The following is a 24440-nucleotide window of genomic DNA, read 5'->3' as shown; positions in this document are numbered from 1 at the left end:
CAAAGGCTGAGAATCTGCTGGATGAATAGAGATCACTGGCTTCATCAGACCAGGATTCCTAGAACTCAGAGAGAAACCTGAGTCCCCAGCTCTTCTGCATCAAGATTTGGCATTTGCTCTCCTTCAGCAGATCTGGGTCAGCAGCTACATTCCTGCCTCCTCCCGGCTTCTCCCACACCTGCTTCCTGCAAAGGTGGCCTGTCTGTCAGGATCCTGGTTTAGTGGTGCCTCTCTGCCCCCCTGGGCTGTTGGGTTGCAGGGTCAAAGATGCTCAGCTAGTCTTCTTACCTTCCAGACTCCAAGCAAGCGCCATTCGCTTGCTTCCTCTTGGTTTGCCACTTACTTTTGGAGAATTCCTCAGGATGCCTGAGATCTGCATGGAAATATGTTTCTTCTTAATATCCTTTCTTGACTTAGTTTCAAATTTGGTGGCTATTTTATATAGATTCTGAGTTGAGGCTATGGTGCTTTCTGGTATCAATATTTTTTTCACTCTTTCTATTTTTAATCTTTGTCATCTTCTCTAGGTATCAGTAAGTGGAATGGTGGGAGAAATTCACTTTATACTTCTGTTTTATCTCTCTCTTGCCACCCCCCCCCCCCGCCCCCCGCCCCCTGCAACACCCTGCTATCATCAAGTTGGTCTTTAGGGGGCTGACTATCCATCTTATACAAAGACGAGACCAAACTACTTTTCTTCTTCTTTTCTACCTTTTCTTCTTCTGGATTCATTTTTCCCTGTTTCTTTCTGTCTGTCTCTTTCTGTCTTTAATACATATGCTCAGATATATACACTCACTCCAGTGTTAGATCAGAATAGAAAATAAGTTTCTTATTTAGTATAAGGTAAGTACTAAATGGGCTTCCCTGGTGGCTCAGCAGTAAAGAATCTACCTGCAATGCAGGAGATGCAGGAGACACAGGTTCAGTCCCCAGGTCAGGAAGATCCCCTGGAGGAGGGCATGACAACCCTCTCCAATATTCTTGCCAGGAGAATCCCATGGACAGAGGAGCCTGGCAGGCTACAGTCCATGGGGTTGAAAAGAGTCAGACACGACTGAAGTGACTGAGCACCCACGCGCAAGTCGTAAATACTTTAGGTTAGCAATGAAAAACTCTTTGATTTGGTGGTGAAGCAGAATTAGAGGAAATAAGTAGCACAAAAATTTTTGCTGGGACTGACTTAAGTAATGCTTTTTGAACTCTATCAGCTGAAGTGGGCTTTTTCCCTTTTTTAAATCTCTGTTCCAGCTGATTACTTTGCAGCGCTGATGTTGCCTAAATAAGGAAGAGATTTGGGAACCTATGTAAATGGACTCGCAATATCCTTTGAAGGACAGTGAACGTGAATGAAAGACAATGACAGACAATGACAATGAATTTTTTAAAAGATATTTCTAAAAAAGTATAGATCCATTTCTATTCAATTGCTCTGATACTGTCATTCAGAAAATATAGATGAAAAGAAGATATCATGTATCTTTGCTGAATAGTTCTTTTGGTTTTCATTTTTTTCATGTGAGTTGAATGTTAGAAAAGTACTTTAAATACTAAAGTCATAGAATGCTTTTCAGATAGACCATATTTCATCCTAATCATTTGCAGGGTTACGGGCCATTGGCAGGGCTTTAGTGTTTCATCTGTGTGAAATAAGGAATAACTCTAGGGTTTTGAGGAGTGACATGATCTGACCTAACAAAGTCACTATGGTTGATGTATATAGAGAATAGATATATTCTATGAATGAATATAAAATTGGAAGATCAATTGCATGCTACTGAAGTAATTCAGGTATGAAATGATGCTGACTTGGGCCAGGGTGGTAACAGGTAGTACAATTGGGAATATATTTTAAAGTAAGATTGCTAGTAGACAAGATGAGGGGTATAGGAATATGGAAGGTAAGGATGAGATAAAAATTTTTGTCCAGTGCAAATGCAAGAGTGGATGTGCAATGACCTGAGATGGGAAGACTTTAAGAGGAACCGATCATGTGGAAAATGATGAAAACTCCCTTCTGGACAGACTTTGCTGAGATGTTTAGTAGGCATCCATGTAGAGAGGTTGAAAAGCTAATGGGACAGAGGGATCTAGGTTTCAGTGGAGACGTTTGAACTGAAAATATATTCTGGATGCCTCTGGCTTAGAGATGGCATTTAAAGCCACAAATGAGATCACAGCTAGGGAGTGTATGTGGAAGGAAACTGGAGAAATCCTTGGGCACATCCAGTTTCAGAGTTTGAGAGGTAGACAGGGACCATTTAATGGGAGGGATCAAGGCAAAAGAAAAACTAAGGGAATGTGAAATCCTGCTTTAAGAAAGAAAGAGTGATCAACTGTGTTAAATCCTACTGATGAGTCACATAAGACCAACACTGGGTATTGAGCCTTAGAGTTAGCAATGTAGAGGTCCTTGGAGATCTTGAAAAGAGCTGCTTATAGTGACAGGTGTAGAACTTCCCTGGTGGTCCAGTGTTTAAGACTCTATGCTTCCAATGCAGGGGGTTTGGGTTCGATGCCTGGTCTAGGAACTAAAATCCCACGTTCTGTGTGGTGTGGCCAAGAATAAGTAAAAAAATAGAATTAATTAAAAAATAATAAGTGTATGTTTTTATTTACTGAGCATCTTCTCTTCCATTAGTAGCCAAGTATCATCAAAACAAACTTCCCTGATAGCTCGGCTGGTAAAGAAAGAATCCACATGCAATGCAGGAGACCCTGGTTTGATTCCTGGATCAAGAAGATCCCCTGGGGAAGGGATAGGCTACCCACTTCCATATTCTTGGGTTTCCCTGGTGGCTCAGATGCTAAGGAATCCTCCTGCAATGTGAGAGACCTGGGTTTGATCTCTGGGTTGGGAAGATCCCCTGAAGAGAATGGCAACTCCAGTATTCTTGCCTGGAAAATCTCCATGGAGAGAGGGGCCTGGTGGGTTACAGTCCATGGGGTCAGAAAGATTTGGACACTGCTGAGTGTCTAAGCACACACACATTATCATCATCAAAACACTGTATCTGCTTTGGTCACTAGAATATCCATCATTTAGCTTAATAAGCACTTGTAAATGTTTGTTGAATGAGTGATTTCATTAAAGATGGACAAATTTTAATCTTTGTTTGAGACCTACTTCTGAGCTCTTATGTCATTCATAAAACATTCAAAACATTCAGGGAAAATTCTTTCCCGGATTTACCATAAATTTACTCTAGATTTATGTGAATATGGACCAAGCTCTGAGCTTGGCCTTGGAATTGCAAAAAAAAAAAAAATCAGATGCGGTCAGTCTCCCAAAGAAGTCAGTCATAGCTGGGGAGGCGGACAGATGAATGGACAATTAAAATGCCCTTGGGTTCATGTAGTGATAACAGGGAAGGGACTCTGTGAGGAGGTAGAAGGTGTGCCAGGTGGGCTGGGGGGTGAGGGCAGTGGGAGTATGGGGAGGTGATGAAGTCTCAGAGCCACATCTTTGAGCCTAGTTAGTGGACATCACCCAGGTGAGGGCTTCGAGGAAAGGCAGACCTCAGAGCAGCCCGTGCTGCATGCGTGGAGCAGCACCTGTAGATAAACACACATTCCTTTCTTTGATTTGAGCACATCCTCCCACTCCCATCTCTCTCATTCCCTCCAGCTCTAGCCTAGGTTTTTAATTCCTGGTTTGTTTTGCTGCTTTTCTTCCCTTTTCTCTGTTCTGCCTCCTCGTTTATGGCTGACCTCTCTTCCCAGCACAGTGCTTCCTTCGATTTCCTCTACAGAAACTCATTTATTTGATTTAAATTTGAGTTGAATCTAATTAACTTCTTCCATACGCAGCCCTGATGAGCATTGCCCAGACTTTCATGCCTTCTCCTCTTTTCAGAGGGGCCCCAGACCTGTGCTGTTCCTCTTTCCTCCTCTGCAACTTCATCCTAGCTTTATTCTCCAGCAAAGTCCGACTACCTGAAGTGTCCTAAATGTGCCATCTTGTTTAAATCTTCTCAACGCCTCCTATGCCCAACTTGAGCTTCCTTCCCAACACACTCTCCCCTCCTCTGGGGAGTTAAACTCACTCCTATTTTGCAAGATAATTAATATACATCACCTCAACTACAGTGTATTGTGAAAATAGACAAAGTTAAGTTAAAGTAACACACATCATCAAAATCTGTGTAAGTTAACGTAACAAAAGTTTATTTCTTGGGTCTGTATAGGTCTGGGAGATGATCTTGGGATGATATGTTTTTTGTGGCGGTTCAGTATCCCTCAGGATCTTTCCATCTTGTATCCATTCCACATCAGCAAGTACTTCCAGAAACACTGGGAAAGGTAAAGACTGAATGGAGAATTGTGAACTGGCTCTTAAATGCTCCTGCCTGGAAGTGACACCTGTCATTTCTGATCACATTTCAATGGCATGTGTTCTTGCATATGTTCAAAGAGAAAAGGGCCCTGAAGGAAAAGAGAACCAGAAATCTTAGTGATTGTTAGTCATTTTTGTCTTTGGGGATATATTGGTAAATGGTGTTTGTGGGGACCCTAGAGGAAATTTTGCTATTGTCACTATCATCAGCAACTTATTTACTGGGAACATACGTAATTTACCTCTTCCTTGCTTCCCCAGCTATAAGACCAGGGTCATGATGACAGTAAAAGTGCTTAGAACTTAGCACAAGTTGAGTTATCAGAAAAAAACCATTATTGATTTGTACTATGCAGGCTTCCTTGAGCTGTCTGCCTCATCCCATCTTGCAGAGTGAAGTATTTTCCGTGTAATGTTTTCACTCTTCCTCGTGTACAGCCAAAGATGGTTGCCTTTGTCTCATAATGTATTATTCTAAGATGAGAGTGTGTGTTGCTTAAAACTAGAGTTTTTTCTGTTCAACATTGTATTCTGGTATCTAGCACAGTGCCTGTCATAGAGGAGATGCTCAATACACTTCACATGCATGAATGAGTAAGTGAATAAAGAATGAATGAATGAATGAACCTGTGGTTTCAAAGCTCTGTGCTGGGGATTAACAATGTTTGGCCTTACAAATACCTCCTACTCTTTTTGTTTTTTTCCTAGAGTTCTACTCTCCGATGATATTATCACTCCTAAACTGCTTGTGTGTAATCTATGGACAGAATGGAAGCATTCTTGACCTGGATATTGTCATCTTTACGGGTATGTTTTCTCCCCTAAAGAACTCAACATCTTTTTCCCTCGGTGTGGTCCACAGACTAGCAGCTTTGGTATCACCTAGGACGCCTGTTAGGTATAGAATTTCAGACCCCACCCCAGAATTGCTCAATCAGAATTTGCATTTTAACAAGATTCTGGCTGATTTGTACGCACATTAACGTTTGAGAAACACCATTCTACCATACTTACTCAAGGTATCAGAATGAGCTTCTCTGCCCCCTCCACACATGGGTTAGGGACTGAGAGAATGCAGTTATCCTAAAGTTGTGTGGGGTTGATATTGTTAACTGTATTACTGAGGAAAAGAACTTGCTTCTAATTGATCAAATATTAGCAGACTATGTTTAGTATGGGGGGAATGATGGATTTAGAAATGCCTTGTTCAGGAAGTTGAGGGGTTTGCCAGTCAATTAGTATTTAATGCCAATTGGTTTATCGTTTCTTCTTCATTGGACATACAAAGCATACCTGAGAGCTTTCCAGATTTGGGAAAGTTATGGAAGTAACAGATGGCTTTTGCCAGATGGTTTCATGATATGTAAAGTTGAGCTGTTTCTTCGTAAATTAGTTGACCTTAACATTGTAGAAATCTTTATATAGGTTCTGTGCAGTTTGAGAAAGAGATCAGGCAGCTGGGCTTCCTGTATATCCATAAACTGGGCAGTCATTGTTATCCTATGTAAAGACCTTGAAAACAGTTTTTAAAAGTACTCACCAAGTGTATTCCCTGCTGTAAGCATCTTTCATGTGAGTGGCTGGGAGTGATGCGTAATATCTGCCTTGGTTCAAGGCAGACCATGGGCATGCCACAGTTGGTTCACATGTAAGTGAAGGACATGTGAAGGACATAAGGAAGCTGATAGAGTTTAGTCAAAGAGTGATTGGTGCTGCTTAAAATTTGTTATTTCCCGAACCATCCAATGACAAATTTCACAAGAAAGTCCTATTTTCTTATCTGTCTTGAAGCTCCATGTAGAAGGAAATCTCCCATCATCCCTCACAATGAGTAACATGATTCAGCATAGTCAACATTAGCACAGGGTTATATGGGGAAATTTTCCTTTCTATATGAAAAGTAGCCAGAAAATTTCCCATAGCTTCAGGATGCCTTTGGTTAAAGGAGCTAGTGTAGGATTCTGAAATGATTGTGTATAAGTGTGGTCCATGGCTTTTTAATAGCAGACTCTGCCCCAGAATCATCAGGCTAGTTTTGAGTCTGAAAATTGCTCCCTTGTTCTTAGTAGCTGTGTATTTCTGCCTGCTGAGATTGCTATGCTCATTTTGTTTCTCTCACAGATAAAAAAGTCATTAAAGATTTATGGGACAATATATTCATAAGTAAGTGGTAAACATCCAATATTATCTATCAAATAAAGAAGCACATGCCAATTTTTATCACTTTTTTGCCTTCTTAGCTGTGCTTGCTCACTCAGTTTTGTCCGACTGTTTGCAACCCCATGGACTGTAGCTTGCCAGGCTCCTCAGTTCCTGAGGATTCTCCAGGCAAGTATACTGGAGTGGGTAGCCTATCCCTTCTCCAGGGGGGGTCTTCCCGACCCAGGGATTAAACTGGGGTCTTCTGCATTGCAGGCGATTCTTTACCAGCTGAGCCACCAGGGAAGCCCTTATTCCCACTAGCATAGCTATAATTAAAAAGATAACAAATGCTGTCAAGGATGTGGGGGGTCAGAAAACCTATATTTCTGTGAAAATATAAAATTATATGGCTAATTTGAAAACAGTTTGGCAGCTTTGACAAAGTTAAACATACATTTATCGTACATTTCAGCAATTTCATGCCTAGACATCTATCCTGGGTAAGTGAAGACATATATCTATGCTAAAAAAATTGCATACAAGGGCTCACAGCATCATTATGCCTAATAGCCAAAAAGTGGAAATAGTGCAAATGTAAGAAAATGTGGTATGTTCATACAATGGAATCCTGCTCAGCAGTGAAAAGAAATGAAGTACTGATATGTGATGCAACATGGATGAACCTCAAGAGCATTATGCTAAGTGAGAGAAGTCATACTCCTAAATGTGTGTTTATGTGAAAAAGATCCATCACAAGTGTATAATAAAGATGCAAAGTGGATAACTAGCTGCTTGGGACGTGAGATATGGGGTGAAGACAGGGATTAAGAGCTATCGGGCATGAGGGATATTACTGGTGTGATGAAAATATTCTAAAATTAGATTGTAATAATAGTGGCACAACTCAGTGAATTTACTAAAAAATTGTTGCACACTTAAAATGGGTGAATTACATAAGTATGTAAATCATATCTCCATAATTTTTTTTGGAAAAGCATGTGAATGATTAAAACAAGTAAAATCTAGGTCTTGTATGTCATCTTGATATCCACTTGGGTGTATTATTGTTGGAACTTCCTTGTAATCTTAATATTCCTACAGGTCCCAAATGATTCCCAGCCTCCATCAGAACGTCTCTCTCCTCATCAACATTTGCAGGATGCAGCTATAAACCCAGGCAGATTATGCCCTTTGCAGCTAGAAGATGTATAGAAACTTTCTAAAAAATAGTTAGTTATCATGTTCCAACTGCCGATGGGCCTGAAATTCACTCTTCTCCTTATTTCATCCTATTCATATTTCAGATCTCAACTCAAACCGTACATCCTCAAGGAGTTCTACCTTCTTCATTATGCACCCTTGCCTGCCTTCACATTCATAAACTAATCCTTTTGTTGCAGTGACCATCTGTTGTTAGATTTTTACTTTGTTCCAGCCAGGGATGCCATTTGTTACATTACTTTTAGCACAGTAATTCTCTGATACAGTGTCATTAAAATTTATTAAATACTAATTACCTGGGACTTTGTTGCAAATGTAGATTTCTATGTCTTACCTATAGGACTTCTAGTGGGTGACTTACAAATGAGTCATTTTGATGAGCTCAAATTATGCTTCTGTGTATGTAATATGTAGTCCGTGTACTGTTTTTGAAACATAGAGATACATCGCTGAGGATGGAATCCATTAGGATATTTTTTTCAGTGTAAGTTTATTGAGGTATATTTTACACATCATATCATTCACTTATTTAAAACACAATCTTATGATTTTTTAAAGTGAAATATAGTTGATATGCAACATTGTGTTAGCTTTAGATGTACAGCAAAGGGATTCAGGTTTATGTTTCTGTATATGTGTAGGTGTATATACATGTGTATGTATATATATGTGTATGTGCATGCTAAGTTGCTTCAGTTGTGTCCGACTCTTTGAGACCCCATGGACTGTAGCCCGCCAGGCTTCTCTGTCCATGAGATTCTCCAGGTAAGAATACTGGAGTGGGTTGTCACGCCCTCCTCCAGGGGATCTTCCTGACCCAGGGATCAAGCCCAAGTCTCTTATGTCTACCTGCGTTGGCAGGGGGGTTTTTACCACTAGCACCACCTGGGAAGCCCATGAAAGTGAAAAGTGAAAGTGTTGTTCACTCAGTAGTGTCTGATTCTTTGTGACCCCATGGACTGTAGCCCACTAGGCTCCTCTGTCCATGGAATTCTCCAGGCAAGAATATTGGAGTAGAGTAGCCATTCCCTTTTCCAGTGGATCTTCCTGACCCAGGGACTGAACCTGGGTCTCTTGCATTGCAGGCAGATTGTTTACTATCTGAGCCAGGAAAGAATATACATATATTCATATAAACTTATGTGTGTGTGTGTGTGTGTGTGTGTGTGTGTATATATATATATATATATATATATATGTATGTATATGTATATTCTTTTTCAGATTCTTTTCCATAATAGGTTATTACAACATTTTGAGCAGAGTTCCCCGTGCCATACAGTAGGTTCTTAATGTATATCTATTTTATATGTTGTAGTATGAATCTGTTAGTCCCTAACTCCTTGATTTTTTAAATTAAACTTACCAAGTTGAACAGCCATCACCACGAATCATTTTAGAACAGTTCTATCACCCTGATCATCTTTCTTATGTCCCTTACTTCTACTTTCTCCATCTGCATCTCACTGCCCTGCTCTAGGCAACCAATACTCTACTTTCTTTTTCTATAGATTTGCCTTTTCTGAATATTACAAAAAACTGGAATTCTACAATATATGGTTTCTTCTACCTGGCTCCTTTCCCTGAGTGTAGTGTTTGACAACTGGTTGCTTAAGAACTGAAATGTCAATAACAAGTGAAAGAAAAGGCCCAGGACAGACATCGTGACATATATCAATGGCTTCTTCCTTGTTGTTGCTAAATAGTATTCTGTTGTATGGGTATACTACATTGCGTCTATCCTTTGTTAATTGACAGACACAGATTGCTTCCTGTTTTTGGCTATTATGACTAATACTGATATGAATATTCATATGCAAATTTTTGTGTAGATAAATATTTTCTTTTTTCCTGGATAGATACCTAAGAATGGACTTGCTGGGCCTCATAGTTTATTTTAAATATTGTAAGAAATTACCAAATGATTTTCCAGTCGGCTGTATACTATTTAACATTCCACTCACAGTGTGGGAGGTTTCCTGATTCTCCACTTTCTAGGCAACACCAGTCATTATCTGTATTTTTGTTATAATGGTATCTCATTGTGGTTTTAATTTACCCTACTGATTAATGACATTGAGAATCTTTTCATGTTCATTCATTTATTGTTTTTGGTGAAATCTCTATCCAAATCTTTTGGCCATATTTTGATTGGCTTGTTTTGTGGTTCAGTTGTAAGGGTTCTTTACAATGATGTATTCTAGTACATATTCTTTATCAGATGCGTGTTTTGTGAATATTTTTTCTGTTTATGGCTTGTCTTTTCATTTTGCTACTGGTATATTTTGAAATGTAAGAGTTTTGAATTTTGAGGAAGTTTATTAAAAATCAATTTATTGAAAAACTTTATGGACCATAATTTTACTGTTATATTAAGAAATCTTTACGTAACCTAAGTTCTCAAATATTTTCTCTTATATTACCTTCTAAGATGTTTATTGATTTAGGTCTTTAATCTATGATCCATTTTGTGTTCATTTTTGTGTATGATATGAGATAAGATCTAAGTTCATCTGTTTTGCATGTAGATATCCACTTGCCCCAAAATCATTTGTTCAAAAGGAAAATGAGTTTTATATGTAAAAAATGATATGTCCATTTTATGCCAACACCACACTGTCCTGGTAACTGTAGTTTTAAATTAAGTTTTGAAATCAAGAAGTCAAAGTCTTCCTACTTTGTTCTTCTTTTCAAAACTTTTGGCTATTCTAGGTCTTTTGTGGTTTTATATGACTTTTAGGATCATTTCATCAGTTTCTGGCAAAAAAAACCTACTGGAATTTTAATAGATATTGTCTTGAATTTATAGGCCAACTTGGGAACAATTGTCATCTTATGACTAATGAGTATTTCATTTAATGTAGATAGACTGTCTCTCCAACCATTTATAAATTTCCTCAGCAATGTTTATAATTTTTAGTGTACAAGTCTTCAACCACTTTTGTTAAATTTATTTCTATGTATTATATAATTTTTAAAATCTCACTGGAGTATTTGGGATCTATCATGATCAGAGATGGTTACTTAGATATGATCAGTGGTTATGTCTGATAATGTAATAACAAGTAGTATAGTTTTACTTTAAAATTTTCTTCATATTTTCCAAATTTTCCAGAAGTTTCATGAATTCTTTTTGTAAAGTTAGTGATGCCCCCAAACATAATAAATCATCAGTATGTAAAAGGAAATATGTAAAAGGAAAAACCTTAATGATAGTAATTAAAGCAATTATATACTACACTCCTACTATATACCAAGAATCTTTCCTATGTTCTTTACATATATCACTTCATTTAATCATCTCAATGACTTCATGAATTATCTCTATTATAATGCCCATTTTATTGATATGGAAACTGAGTCACAAAGCAGTTAAGGTACTTGCCCAAGGTCTCAAGGCTTGTAGTAATCTGAACTGGCTCTAGATTCCATGCTCTTAACCACTGAATATTGGAATAAAATCTACCAAAATATTATTACTAAATATCTCTGAATAGGTTACCATAAATAATTTAATTTAAAACACTTTTTGGAATTTTCTAAATGAGTGTGAATACTTTTATAGATAGAAAAAACATTGAAAGTATCATAAAATAATTCAGTGGTGGACTCCATCACTTGGAATGCTTTTCCTTACCTGTCCTATCATCCTGAAATTCAGTCAGCAGTGGTGACCCAATGAGTTTTAAAACATTTTATCTTTCTTTCTCTGTGAAATACCTAATCTATTACTGTAATCAAACTTTCACATTTAAATCTTGTATTACTTTACCCAAACCAAAGGCCATTCCAGTAGCAATTTCTGTAGTGTAATCAAAGGAAATGCATATTAACATATTTAGACAAACAAAACATAAATAAGGGAAGCAAAGACAATTCAGGTATTAAATTTTATTTTGAAAAAGACATACAGCTCATTTTCTTTCATTCATACACTATTAAATGAACTCCTATGTAACATTTAAATTGACATTTTCACTCATGTTTCTTCTGTTTTTGTGTCTTGTTAGTGAACTGGCGTTTTAATGTCCCAAAGTCATAAGGTCGCTAGAAAAGCCTTGTAGACTATAATTAAAAATCGCTATTCCTTTAGCTGTTTTGCTCAGCAAAGGTATAGGGCACAATCTTTTAGAGACATTGCTCCTGAGATGAGAATAAAAGATTTTGACCTTTTATTGCAGCATTCATGAGTCGGAAGAACTTCATTTATTTTAGGTAAAGAGCAAATGGAGCGTTGGCTATTTTCAGTAATTCAAGAGCAGCTGAAGTCACCTATGGCTTGCCAGTCAATAGTCTTTTGTAATGTTTTCCATTTAGAAAACTATTGTACTTGTCTTTAAAACATTAGTGGCTCTTAGCTAGCAATTTGAACACATGCACACACACACACACACACACACACACACACACACACACACACACACACCCCTATGTGACAGCAGTCCAGGAGCTGGTGAGCTATCCTTATAAAGAACACTACCCTAATGTGTGAAAATTTTCCTCTTTCTCCCTCAGAAAAGACATACTCTTCAAAACTAAGAATCATTCAAAGCTTGACTTTAAATGTAAACTAACTAGAGCCTTGAGGCTCCATCTAGTTCAGTGTTTTAATGTGGAGGAAAAAAGGCCTAAGGTCTATTTGATATTAAATGAACTCTGTAAGCACAATAATATTGTGCTTGCTCATATATAAAATTAAGGGCATGGCTAATCTCGGCATTGATAATCATAGAAAAGTGCTAAGAAAGGATTTCGCCACTTCCACCTTAGTCAATAAGTCACATATTAAAGTTATACGTAAGCGCTAAGAAAGCTAAGTCCACTCTGATTTGTTTAAACCACATGCAATCGCAGACATCTAAAAAATATGGAAGTTCACAAGGTGTTTTAGTATCTTGAACTCTACAGCCTGAGAAGAAGCAAATCTTACTCTAGGAAGTTCAGTTACTAGGATTCACCACTGCTGCTCTAAACAATCGATATAAATTGCTGCATAATTAGCCCAGCTGCAATAATCCATCGATCCGAGAGACAAGCTGCAGAGAACTGAAGCCATGGTTCGATGCAGCCCGCTCTGGAACACCTCGGTAAACATGTGCCTGGCGGACCTGGGTGGAATTACTAGGGGATGTAGCTTTGCCACGTGGTTTGCTTCCGCCTTGGAAGAGAGTGCAGCGATCATTAAAAAGAGAATTCAGAACAAATAGAAAGGTCTGCTTTTAAAGGTTTGAAAGTACATGAGGGTGGGCTTGGGAGTGTATTACTCCTGGTCAGAAAGACAAAGGCAATGCCTCCCTTAAAAGAAAAAAGAAAGACTTAGGGGTGATGGAGATAGTGGGGCAGGGGAGACAATGTGTTGACTTCTAAAGCAGCATGGCAAGAGAAAATCCAAGTGATATTAATAATGTGTGAAAATTATGTAATTTCTGAAGGCTACCCTTGGAGCAATCCACAATATGTTTTTAGAATCAGAAGTGTCAGACACATTTCCACAAAACCAACTTCCTAACTCATCAAAGATAGAAACCTTGGAACTACATGCTGGATATGTCATCTCCAAGAAATATACAATGATTGTTTTAGAACCAAATTTCTATATTATTGGTGGCACATGTAATAATTCAACAAAAATCTCAAATGGACATAAAACAGAGCTCCTTTATCATAGTATATTAAATGTGATATAAACTATGTACAAGATCAAGAATAAAATTCTGTAATAGACCAGTAATTAGGAAGATTCAACACAGTTGGACAAAGCTACCACTTTCAATGGGCTCCTTTTAAATTCTGCTGTGACTTGTACAGAAAGGTCATGGACTAGTGAAGGTAAGAGTGATTTTTATGTGATCACTGACAGAAAAAAACTTTATGAAATATAACTATGTGTAGAAAGAAGATACATAATTTATTTTGCACTAGATTCTTCAGAAAAATCTTAAGTTCAAACATAAAGCCTCCAGAGTCAATGTGTTTGGAAGAAAAGAGATGAGCTCGTTAGGGTAAATCTGGTTACCAGTGGATGACTGACCAGCATAATAAATGCCCTTTTGGGAAGAGAGGAAATATTTGAATCAGAAAAAGTATACAGTCTTGTATATGCACCTGATTTAAAAGGAAGATGTAAGAAAGTATTTAGTTTCTAGATATGAATTTGATAGATGTTAATATTGTTATGTTCCTGAGATGACATGGACCTCTTTAAGAATTTGGAATAGTGATCCAAAGCGATGACATTATAAAGTCTTTGTCAGTATGTCATGAGATTGGCTGCGACATGTCCAAATTGCCTGCATTGGGATTGGGAATGTTGGTAGAGTCTTTTTGGTGGATGTAATGAAGAAGGCAGCAAGCAGTAAGGGAAGGAAAAGGCCAAGCTAGTAAGCAAAAAACTGCATGGAAAGACTAAAATAAGGAGAAGCAGGCAATAATAGTCTAGGAAAGTGGTTCATATCAAGGGGCAGTTTTAACATCAAATAGGAGGAGATTTGTCTAATAGATGGAAATGAACTATCCTGATGGCACTAGTGGTGGATAATTCACCTTCCAGTGCAAGAGACACAAGACAGGCAGGTTCGATCCCTGGGTCAAGACGATCCCCTGACGTAGGAAATGGCAACCCACTCCAGTACTCTTGCCTGGAACATTCCATGGACAGCGGAGCCTCTCGGGGTACAGTCCACGGAGTCACAAAGAGTCAGACACAGCTGAGCACACGTGGAGGGAGAGGAGCAACCTCAGTTCAGTGCTCAGTCGTGTCCGACTCTTGGTGAGTCAGACCGCATGGACTGCAGCACGCCAGGCTTCCCTGTCCATCACCAACTCCCGGAGCTTCATCAAATTCATGTCCACCAAATCAGTGATGCCATCCAACCATCTCATCCTCTGTTGTCCCCTTCTCCTCCCGCCTTCAATCTTTCCCAGCATCAGGGTGTTTTCCAAGGAGTCAGTTCTTCATATAAGGTGACCAAAGTATCGGAGTTTCAGCTTCAGCATCAGTCCTTCCAATGAATGATATCCTTTAGGATGGACTGTGTGGATCTTCTTGCAGTCCAAGGGACTCTCAAGATTCTTCTCCAACACGGCAGTTCAAAAGCATCACATCTTCGGGGCTCAAGTTTCTTTATAGTCCAACTCTCACATCCATACATGACTACTGGAAAAACCACCACTTTGACTAGACGGACCTTAGTTGGCAGGGTAATGTCTCTGCTTTTTAATATGTTGTCTAGGTTGGTCATAGCTTTTCTTCCAAGGAGCAAAAGTCTTTTAATTTTATGGCTGCAGTCACCATCTGCAGTGATTTCGGAGCCCCCCAAAATAAATAAAGTCTGTCACTGTTTCCATTGTTTCCCCAGATCTATTTGCCATGAAGTGATGGGACCAGATGCCATGATCTTAGTTTTCTGAATGTTGAGTTTTAAGCCAACTTTTTCACTCTTCTCTTTCACTTTCATTAGGAGGCTCTTTAGTTCTTCTTCGCTTTCTGCCATAAGGGTGGTGTCATCTGCATATCTGAGGTTATTGATATTTCTCCCGGCAATCTTGATTCCAGCTTGTGCTTCCTCCAGCCCAGCGTTTCTCATAATGTACTCTGCATCCAAGTTAAATAAGCAGGGTGACAATATACAGCCTTGACGTACTCCTTTCCCAGACTTGGAACCACTCTGTTGTTCCATGTCCAGTTCTAACTGTTGCTTCCTGACCTGCATACAGATTTCTCAGGAGGCAGGGAAGGTGATCTGGTATTCCCATCTCTTTAAGAGTTTTCCACGGTTTGTTGTGATCCACACAGTCAAAGGCTTTGGCATAATCAATAAAGCAGATTTTTTTTTCTGGAACTCTCTTACTTTTTTGATGATCCAAAGGATATTGGCAATTTTATCTCTGGTTCCTCTGCCTTTTCTAACTCCAGCTTGAACATCTGCAAGTTCATGGTTCACGTTGAAGCCTGGCTTGGAGAATTTTGATCATTACTTTGCAAGCGTGTGAGATGAGTGCAGTTGTGCAATAGTTTGAACATTCTTTGACATTGGCTTTCTTTGGGTTTGAAATGAAAACTGACCTTTTCTAGTCCTGTGGCCACTGCTGAGTTTTCCAAATTTGCTGACATATTGAGTGCAGCACTTTCCCAGCATTATCTTTTAGGATTTGAAATAGCTCAACTGGAATTCCATCACCTCCAGTAGCTTTGTTTGTAGTGATGCTTCCTAAGGCCCACTTGACTTCACATTCCTGCATGTCTGATTCTAGGTGAGTGATCATACCATCATGGTTATCTGGGTCATGAAGATTTTTTTTGTTTAGTTCTTCTGTGTATTCTTGCCACCTCTTCTTAATATCTTTTGCTTCTGTTTTTACATTTTTGTCCTTAATTGTGCCCATCTTTTCATAAAATGTTCCCTTAGTGTCTCTAATTTTCTTGAAGAGGTCTTTAGTCTTTCCCATTCTATTGTTTTCCTCTATTTCTTTGCATTGATCACTGAGGAAGGAGACAATATAGGAGCAGTCAGTATACAGAATGTGGGAAAACAGGCAGGTTGACATCAAGAGGCCCCATCATCAGGTAGCAGAGTTCTAATCACAGGACCCCACCCCCACCCCCCGACCCCTGAAAAAGTACTGAAATGGGTTTTGCAGACTGGCTTTTTCAGAACCAACTCCACATCTTTCTAGTGTGACTTCCTATATTCTGGAGGCTGGTGAGCTAAAATCTACATATCCCACATTTCTGGATGTGATTTATTCTCTGCTAACCAACCAAATGCCTTTACAGAAGACTAAAATCCAGACCTGAAATAAGAGTGGAGGGAATGAGACATGAGGCTCCTGTTTTTGCTGGTGTAGATTGAAGTGGAAGTGACTTGATCTTGAGCTAGCAGCTGTTATCATGACTTCTTGCTTCATCAGTCTTCCTGATTATGGCCAGGGCAACAGCAGTTCTACATTATGACCTAAGAGTTTTTATATGAATGATCAGACTAAATTCCCTTTGGTTTATAAACAATTTTATAAGCCATTTAATACCCTGTAAAACAAATGCCTTTCTGCTAACACAATCTGGAGTAGGTTTTGTTCTCTATAATTGAACCCTCACAGGGTTATTACTGGCTATCATGATTGTAAGCAACAGACTCTCAAAGAAATGAGATTCTTAGGTTGGTTAACTCACTAGTTGGAAATTAAGGCAGCTAAGATTCTGCTAGTATCATGAGATAGACACTGGTGCATACTGGTAATGTATTAACTTCAATCATCACCTGGGGTTTTGTAGAATAAGAGACCTATCAATGTCAGGGTTTTGGTGGCTTAAGTGATGCTAGTAATTATGGGGAAAAAAGGGATGTAAGGAATGTTGTGGGTACATGTAATGGATTCTTCTATGGCTTCCATAGAATGTAAAATTGTCGTTCTGTCACTAAGTCATGTCTGACTCTTTGTGACCCCATGGACTGCAGCACGCCAGGCTTCCCTGTCCTTCACTGTCTCCCAGAGTTTGCTCAAACTCATGTCCATTGAGTTGATGATGCCATCTAACCATTTTATCCTCTGTTGTCCACTTCTCTTGCCTTTAATCATTTCTAGCGTCAGGGTCTCTTCTAGTGAGTCAGCTCTTTGCATCAGGTGGCCAAAGTACTAGAACTTCAGCTTCAGCATCAGTCCTTCTAATGAATATTCTATTCAGGGTTGATTTCCTTCAGGATTGACTGGTTTGATCTCCTTGCAAGGACTCTCAAGAGTCTTCTCCAGCACCACAATTCAAAAGCGTCAATTCTCTAGCGCTCAGCCTTCTTTATGGTCCAACTCTCACATCCATGTATGACTACCTGAAAAATCATAGCTTTGACTATGGACCTTTGTTGGCAAAGTGATGTCTCGGCTTTTTAATACACTGTCTAGGTTCATCATTGCTTTTCTTCTAAAGAGCCAGCATCTTTTAAGTTCATGGCTGCAGTCACCATCTGCAGTGATTTTGGAGCCCAAGATAAGAAAATCTGCCACTGTTTCTGTTATTCCCCATCTACTTACCCTGAAGGAAATTATAAAATAAGATTTAGAGTGTTCTGCTTAAGGTATGGTCAGAGTATCAGAGAACTTCCATGGCTACCTGCAGGAGTCTCCTTTGTTTTGTAACTGTTGAACTGCCCAAAAGGTAAGGCCAAAAGTTAGAAACAGCCATATACGTGCAGGGTGGGTTCACAGACTTCATGTCTCATGAGAACAAGGCATTTGGGGAAAAGAATGGGACCAATAAAACTGAAATAGAGAATTTGGTAGATCTTATGACTCTGAATACCTGAAAAGCCCGCATCCTATCAAGTATTCCTGGAAAGCAGAAGCAAACCTGTTTCCCATTTCACTGAGGCTGCCTCTTCCTTGCCAGAAGTCTTTGTGATGTCTTCATGCAAGCAAGTTCCGTGGGTAGGAATGCCAGCCCTGCCCGAGCCCTGCACCCCAGCACTGCCTCCAGAGCCTGAGCTAGACTCCAACCCCAGCCTGCTGTGCGGTGGCAGACACAGTCAAAGCTGGAGAGAAAGGTTTATACAACAGAAAGAATCATAGGAGTTTGCTCATTTGCGATGGCAAAAACCTGCAATCTGTGCGGAAGTGATTTCTGAGGATGTCAGACCAAGAAGAGAGAAGCTTAATTTTAGATCAGGTTGATTATTTTGCATCGGGTGTACTTGCCAGAGATTCTGAGTTCAATATGCTCACTTGAGCAGCTCAGCATATTTGATAGAAATGTGGAAATGGTAGCCAATAGCTATCATACTCATAGCCATACCCACAGCCCTAGCCAATGCTTAAGCTGTGATGCCAGAAATTTCTTGGGATGATGTAGAGAAATGGATGTAAAGATAAGGAAATATTGGGGTATCTTTACAATGTGTAAATCACACATCTACATCTAGTCACGTCCCCCAAGTGAGACTAAAGTACTATTCCTTCAGTGAGGCACTACCTTCATCAAGAAATATATATATATATATCTGCTAATCTCAAACTCCCATTCCATCTCTTCCCTACCCACCTCCCCCCAGCAACCACAAGTCTGTTCCCTAGGTCTGTGAGTGTGCTTTTGTTTTGTAGATATGTTGATTTGGATTGTATCTTAGATTCCACATATAAGTGATGTCATAGGATGTTTGTCTTTCTGATGTGCTTCACTTGGTAAGAAAATCTCTAGGTCCATCCATGCTGCTGCAGATGATGGATAAACAACAAGGTCCTACTGTATAACACAGGGAACTGTAGTCAATATCCTGTGACAAAACATAATGGAAAAGAATATGAAAAAGAATATGTGTGTGTGTGTGTGTATGTGTACCCACACATATATATATTGTTTGTGTGTGTGTATATAATTGAGTCATTTTGCTGTACAGAAGAAATGAACACAACGTCATAAAACAGCTATAGTTCAATAAAATTTTTTAAAAAGAAATACCTTGGAAAATGCCAGGGTGACCATCCTCTGAGGGTAATGGCTCCCTGCTTTCTCTGGGGGTGACGGGGTCCCAGGAGGCAAAGTCCAAGGACAGGACCAGAGACGGAGGCAAAATGGCTGTGGTTACCATAATAGGCAGCAGAGCTGAAGCAATGATCTTGGGTTTTGAATGTCACTGATGTTTGGCAGTGGTAAACGGTACAAGATGTGCCTAAGACTGAAAGAAATGTGTAGACCTATTATGATCCTCCTTGGTCTGGGTAAACTGACACCAAAACAAAAGCAAAATTCTAGGTGACCTGAGTAATTCTCACCCTTTACTGGTTTATAGACCCACAGCCCATAGAGCAGGTACTCTATGATAGTGCCACAATCACTGTTCATCTTTCTATTCCCCTAAAAAAGGCAGTCTGACATATTCTTGCAGTCATCTGTCAGGAAAATGGTTGTGTCCAGGAGAAAGGAACCACCCAGATCTCTGTGAGGTTTGACATGAGCTGTGGCTAATGATAATTCCTCAGGACCCAGAAATACCAGTGTGGTCCCCTACTCAGAGGGGACTTCCTGAGGTTATGGAGTCTACAGGGAGACTTGGTTTGGGTTTACCTCAACAGTGGGTCCGGAGAAGGCAATGGCACCCCACTCCAGTACTCTTGCCTAGAAAATCCCATGGACAGAGGAGCCTGGTGGGCTGCAGTCCATGGGGTCGCTAAGAGTTGGGTACAACTGAGCGATTTCACTTTCCCTTTTCACTTTCATGCATTGGAGAAGGAAATGGCAGCCCACTCCAGTGTTCTTGCCTGGAGAATCCCGGGGATGGGAGCCTGGTGGGCTGCCGTCTATGGGGTTGCACAGAGTCGGACAAGACTGAAGTGACTTAGCAGCAGCAGCAGCAGCAACAGTGGGTCAGCAGGGACCTCCCCGTGATTCATTCTGTGATTACTGTCCCAGTTCCCATATGTATAGTTGGAATAGAGGTCCTCATCAACAACTACATGCTGGCTTCTGGACTTGTGGAACGAAGGCTCTAGATGAGCAAGGGGAAGCTTCTGTTCTCAGATGGCATCACATTAGTTAACTTAAAGCAATACCACACACCCCTGGAGGAGTTGTAGAGATGAGTGTTAATATCAAACCCTTGAGTAAGGCGGGGATTATAATTTCTATTACATTCCCCAACTCCCCCTCCCGCATCCTCATTAAGCTCTCCTGTCTGACCAGTGAGAAGATCGATGGGTCTTGAGAATAATATTATTGGATTATCAGAAACTTAATGAGAGGATGATTCCAATGAAAGCTGCTTTTCCATATGGGGTTGATTTTCTGAAGCCAGTGCACACAGACCCTGATGCCTGATGTGGAATTGTCAAGTTGGCAAATGCTTTTTTGAAATTAAATACCAGAGACCAAGGGCTTGCCTGGTGGTAAAGAATCTGCCTGCCAATGCAGGAGACATGGGTTTGATCCCTAGGTCAGGAATATTCCCTGGAGAAGGAAATGGCAACCCACTCCAGTATTCCAACCTGGGAAATCCCATGGACAGAGGAGCCTGGCAGGCTACAGTCCATGGGGTCTCAAAAGAGTCAGACACAACTTAGCTACTAACCAAGAGACCATAGATGCAGTTTCCTTTTTAACTAGCAGAGGGGAGCAATGGACAACCAGCTGCATCAACTCTCTGGCTCTGTGGGGTCATTTAGTTCAGAGATTGGCTAACTTTTCCTGTAAAGGGCCAAACAGTAAATATTTTAGGCTTTGTGGACCACGCAAAGTTTCTGTTGCATGTTCTTCTTCCTCTTTTTATTTTTTTACTCAACTCAACAAAGTGAAAACTACTCTTAGCTAGAAGCTTTACAGAAGCATGCTGCAGGGCAGATTTTCCCTTCAGGCCATAATTTGCTGGCCCCTGATGTGGTTCCTGGGCTGCTTAGCCATCTCTCTAGTCCATAGGATGCCACTCTGCTCTACGACATTGATCAAACTGTAATTAAGAACCTAGAAGACAGCAAGTAGCCCTGGATATCTCGGTAAGACATATTGATATCAAAAAATGGAAGAGAAGTCCTTGAAAACTTCCATGGCCTGTTTCCAAATCACAGAGCTGATTTTCAGAAAGCTGTTTTTCATTCTAGGTTTTAGAAACTGGGAAAACCCTGCAGGAGCCCCAGACACAAGCTCTGAGAAGGATGAACAGTAAGTGTGTCTTGAAGCTGGCCTCTCCCGTGTGGTGTGGCTGTCCTTGAACCCTTCTCACCGAAGGCCTCTGGAAGAGAAATGGCCAAGTCTACACAAAGGTGTCAAGTGGCTCCAGCTGCAAGGAGAAATTCAGTGGCTGGGAACCAGGCACTTGATGAAATAGGTCCCTGCAGTATTGATTTTGAACCTCTTTCACCAGTTAGCCATTTTGATTGAGGGTATTGTCTGACACTGGGATAGAAGGAAGTCAAAACTTGCCTTGAATTTTATTCCTCAGATTCCTGGGGTGGTGGTGGGGGGGATACCTACACATAGGTAATATAAAAATAGCTGTGTTCCTAGGGAATTTGAAAGAAACATTCAGAAATTGCTGAAAACCATATAATTTTGTAGTTGTACAAGCAGAGATGACTTTTCTTCTTTATTCATTTTAAGAACAGTTTAAATTGGTTTGTGCATAATAAAAATTTAGCCTTTTATCAATACTTGGATAAATAAATGGCAGCCTCCCTGGAATATAGATTATCAGGGGACCATCATACTGCGCTTTGCTATTTCATGTAGGATGCTTTCTCTTTCAAAACTAGTAAAAGCCACAACTGCATGCTTTATTGTAAGAAACAGAACAAAAACTGGCCAGTGTTTTTCTTATTTCAGAAAGACAAAGCTCAACAATGAACAACATAATAGGAATTTGACCTGAACAGTAAGAGATTTGACTTTCTTGTTGCCAGGTTGGCTTAACCCCATCTGTAAGTGTGGTCAGTAGTGATGACAGGTACTTGAACCACTTTCTTTGATTTCATGACCTTTAATAGAAATGTATTTCACTGTATGTGTGTATGTTTTCACCAAAGTCATTTTCTCATATACCTGAATGTGCATTTGTTCCATTAAGGATCTTTGCTAGCCTGGTGCCCAATTTCCCTAGTCCATGGTTCCCTGCTCTCGGAAATGATGCTAGGTTGCCCTTTATATGCTCTGGAGAAGCATGGATACCTGATGGAAGACTAGTCTAACCATACATCAGCAGTATACCAAGTAGTCTGCTGGTCTGTCTTAATAGCAGAGAGATTAATTGCATCAGTCGATCTGATGCTATCCTTTGCAATTCGGACTGAGAATGCAGAAGATCAATTAGTGGTAGGAGGACAAAGAGGAACCTCCAGAAAGAAGCATAGACAGTGAATGAAAGTTGCTGAGAAGTATTAATGTTCAAAGAGAAGGATTCAGATCAGAAGAGAGCAAAATTGTGATTCTGAATGGCGGAATCCCCCAAGTTTTCTTCGCCCCTCCACTCCTAGCTGTCCAGTATAAGCTGACTAGGATCCAAGAAGCAGACATCCTAGTGGCTTCTCTGGTAGAGAAACATGAGAGGTACAGACAGGGGACCCATCACACAGGCTAGCACTATGGATTCCTAGTATTTCACATCTGCCGCATGTACCTCTGCTTATTTTAAATATCACCCAAATGCATGTGGCTTCTCCAGCTTCTAGGATCACACTTCTTTGCAATTAAGCGGAGGAGGGCCATTTAGAGGCACCAGCTATTAGGTGTAAAATGAACTACAAACATATATTGTACAACACAGGGAATATAGCCAATATTTTATAATAATGATAAAGGGTGTATAACCTTTAAAAATTATGAATCACTACACTGTGTGCCTGTAACATATAATATTGCACATCAACTCTATACTTCAATGAAAAAAATTTTAAAAAGAATAGCTGGAGCTGGTATCCCACTTGATATTTCAAAGTCCAGTATTTTTTTGATCCAAAGAATGCTTATCTGTTCTACCAGTTTGTTCTCGTTTAGCGAATCCCTTCAACCAATCATCTTCTGGTTCTCTTCATGGTAACTCAAGTTCTTTCTCTGTATCTTCTGGCTTCTCCGCACTGTTGCTGCCTTCGGATCCACCCGGAGACAGGACAGAGTCACCCAGGCTCAGCTAAGATCCTGCTGTGGTGTTTACAGTTCACGACACACGATGGGCGCAGAAAAGAATGACGACGGATAAAGAACAAGCAAAGAACAGCAGACTTCTTAGGACTTCCTCTAAAGTGTGAAGGCCACATCCTTCCATGGGGGTAGCTGGGATGTGGGCATAGGGACAGAATCGGGTGGACAGGGGAGGTGACATGGTAGACCAACATGGGGCAGAGGGCACTCGGCATCCATGAACGAAAAGTGCCTTTGGTCTTGAGCTTCCTGTCTGGAGTTCAGTCGCCCCAAAGTCTTCTGAGTCCAACAAGAGACAGATCTAGTTTCTCTCATCTGCCACTCCTCACCTCCAGTTCAAAGCTAGCCTCCAGGAAACATAATCCTCTTCAGAGATGTAGTAGGGCTTGGAATGAAGATGACCTTTTTCATTGTTATGTAGAGCTGTTTGCTTCCTCTCTATTTTGAATGTCCCATTGTAGAATAATATTCTTTTTGGCTTTATCATTACCACCAGTGGATTACCACCACTTTATTGAAATCCACCAGAGTACCTTGTTTCCCCCAAATCAAAAGCAATCTGATCATGTGGTTGAAGTTAAGCTTCTATTTGGAGAACTTGATAAAATGTTCATAGTTCTAAAATAGTGGTGTTTCCTGGCTCTCTGCTCCCAATAACATCTGAGTACCCTATCAAGGTTTTTTTTTTGTTTGTTTGTTTTTGTTTTTAAATAAAACATGCAAGTCTACTTTCAGCTGAAGCTTTCCATTACACAACCAGAAAAGGCTAACTCAGGGAGGTTTTTATTTTTATGTTATAGAAAGCATAAAATGAGTCAATCATTTGTTTTCATTATAACTTTCAGGAAAATGAAATTCAGCCTTATAAAATGTTACTTCATTTTAGACCAAATAAAATGGTTGTCTTTTCACACTGATGAATTTCCTCAACCTTTTCCTAAGGTTTCAAACGATCCTATTTGCCCACAAGTGCTGTGTTTCAAAGGAAGAGCACTTTTGAGTTATCTATAATGATTTCTTGGCTTTTACCTTAGAGAATATTGCAATGCGTTCTGCGTGAGAAGCTTATATTCTATTTACAAAGAAAAATATCTGTAACTTTATGCTTTGCTGGAATATGTTATAGAA

General features: G+C 39.9%; 1 long non-coding RNA gene across 2 annotated transcripts; it reads left to right on the top strand.

Annotated features, from left to right (window-relative positions):
• Positions 1-4215: 4215 nt before the first annotated feature.
• LOC133056738 (uncharacterized) lies at positions 4216-24248 on the top strand. Of its 2 annotated transcripts, XR_009692891.1 has the most exons (5): positions 4216-4302; positions 5045-5143; positions 21281-21341; positions 22002-22122; positions 23281-24248. It is a non-coding gene; the product is annotated as an uncharacterized LOC133056738 (long non-coding RNA). The 2 variants fall into 2 exon arrangements; XR_009692892.1 differs by lacking the exons at positions 4216-4302; positions 5045-5143 and adding an exon at positions 21053-21175 and having other exon boundaries at positions 22002-24248.
• The last annotated feature ends 192 nt before the right edge of the window (positions 24249-24440 follow it).

Source organism: Dama dama, chromosome 5, assembly GCF_033118175.1.
Source record: "Dama dama isolate Ldn47 chromosome 5, ASM3311817v1, whole genome shotgun sequence".
In the NCBI taxonomy this organism is placed as follows: domain Eukaryota; kingdom Metazoa; phylum Chordata; class Mammalia; order Artiodactyla; family Cervidae; genus Dama; species Dama dama.
Note: the sequence above shows the minus strand (reverse complement) of the source record. Positions and strands in the feature narration are given on the sequence as shown.